This window comes from Orycteropus afer, unplaced genomic scaffold, assembly GCF_000298275.1.
Source record: "Orycteropus afer afer isolate SDZICR_OR568_19922 unplaced genomic scaffold, OryAfe1.0 scaffold00582, whole genome shotgun sequence".
In the NCBI taxonomy this organism is placed as follows: domain Eukaryota; kingdom Metazoa; phylum Chordata; class Mammalia; order Tubulidentata; family Orycteropodidae; genus Orycteropus; species Orycteropus afer.
In genome coordinates, this window is record NW_006922169.1 from 1,135,930 (window position 1) to 1,137,661 (window position 1,732).

Here is a 1,732-nt window from a genome sequence, read left to right on the forward strand (position 1 = left end):
GCAGTTCCACTCTGTCCTCTAGGGGCGCTGTGGGTCAGAATGGACTCCACGGCAGTGGGTGTGGTTTGGGCTTGGCTTCCATGAAGATTGACAGCCTTGGAAATGTTGTGGGGCAGTTCCACTCTGTCCTCTACGGCTGCTATGAGTCAGAATCCATTGGATAGCAACAACACCACCCAAAAGAGAAGGGCCTTGGCAGCCATTCCAAACTCTTAACTAGGGTGGACATTCACACCTGTCAGCCTTCTATCATGGGCACATGTCCACCCCAGGATGCACCTGGGCCAGCGATTGGGGGAGGTACTTGCAAGTGTTATGCAGGGAGAACATTAAATTTATTAGACTGTCTGTAGGGCTGTCTGTGCTGTGAGACCTTGTGGTGGATGTGCTCAGCTGCTTGTAGGGTCAAGGCCACCCAGAGGCACCTCAGAGGAAAGGCCTGGCAGTGACAACCAGGACTGAAAGCCCGAAGAAGCACAGCTCTGCTCTGACGCCCATGGGGTCGCCCTGTGTGGGTGGACTCCACGACACCCGGTTTGTCAGGTTTTCCATTTAGGGTGCTGTGAGGGTCAGGAAACGAGAGATCTAGCCATTTCCCTGGAGGAAGGCACAGTCTTCTCCTGAAATGTCTTCCCACTCGGGTCTGTGATGAGCTCACCTGGGGAAACAGGGAGACGCCCACTCGAGGACCCCATCTGGAGGCTTAGTGCTACCTGTGCAGGTGCTGCGGGTGCACTGGCCCAGGTGTGAGGCTTTTTCGCCGAGAAGCTCTGGGTGTGTCCAGGAGCTCCTGAACAAGCCAAGTGTCACTGTGCATCCCCTGGTGGCTGTTTTCCCTGGGAACCTGAGGCCAAATTTGAATATGGTCCCAGTCAAAGAGCATCCTTTTCTCCTTCCTGTCCCCTTCCCTGTTATCAGAGTCTGTGGAAGCCACACGGCCACAGGACCAGGCAGTCATCTTCCAAGAGTTCTCACCAGCTGCTGTAGCCTGAAGCCAGCTCCAGGCTGCCTTGGTGATGGGTGGGGATGCCCGAGGACTCAGACCTGCGTGGTGGTATTGGCCAGGAGAATGGGTGGAGAGAAGGCAGCACGTACCCCTGATCCCTAAAGGACAAACGTGCCAAGGCCATGTGTGTGCATATGAGTCAAAACACACACTTTCAAGCTGTCTACCCCTTTAAGAGCAGTCTACTCTGCATCAGTAATGAACAGAAATTGGGAGGTGGGGCTAAGAGAGGGCGGAGCAAAGGAACCAAGAGGGAGGGAGTGGATGAGAAGAGTAGCTCTTAAGGTCAGAGCATGGAGGTTCCAAGGAAGACTGGCTTTATTGCTGTGTGTAACCAACATCTCAAAAACTTGAGGGTGATGTGTATGTATGTGTATTTATACATGTGTGTGCCTGTGTGAATCTGTATTTGTGTATGGGTGTACATGTGTGAATCTGTATTTATCTATGTGTGTACATGTGAGTCTATATTTATGTATATGTTTATATGCATTTATGTGTGTGTATGTATGTACATGTGTGAATCTCTATGTGTGTGTGTGCGCACACATGTGAATCTGTATTTATGTATGTATATATGTATGGCATAGTGCTTAAGACACTTGACTGCTAACCAGAAGGCTGATGGGTTTGAACCCACCACTCCTCGGAAGGAAGGTTAGAAAATCTACTTCTGTAGCGATACTGCCTCAGAAACCCAAGGAGGGGTCACTATGAGACAGATTC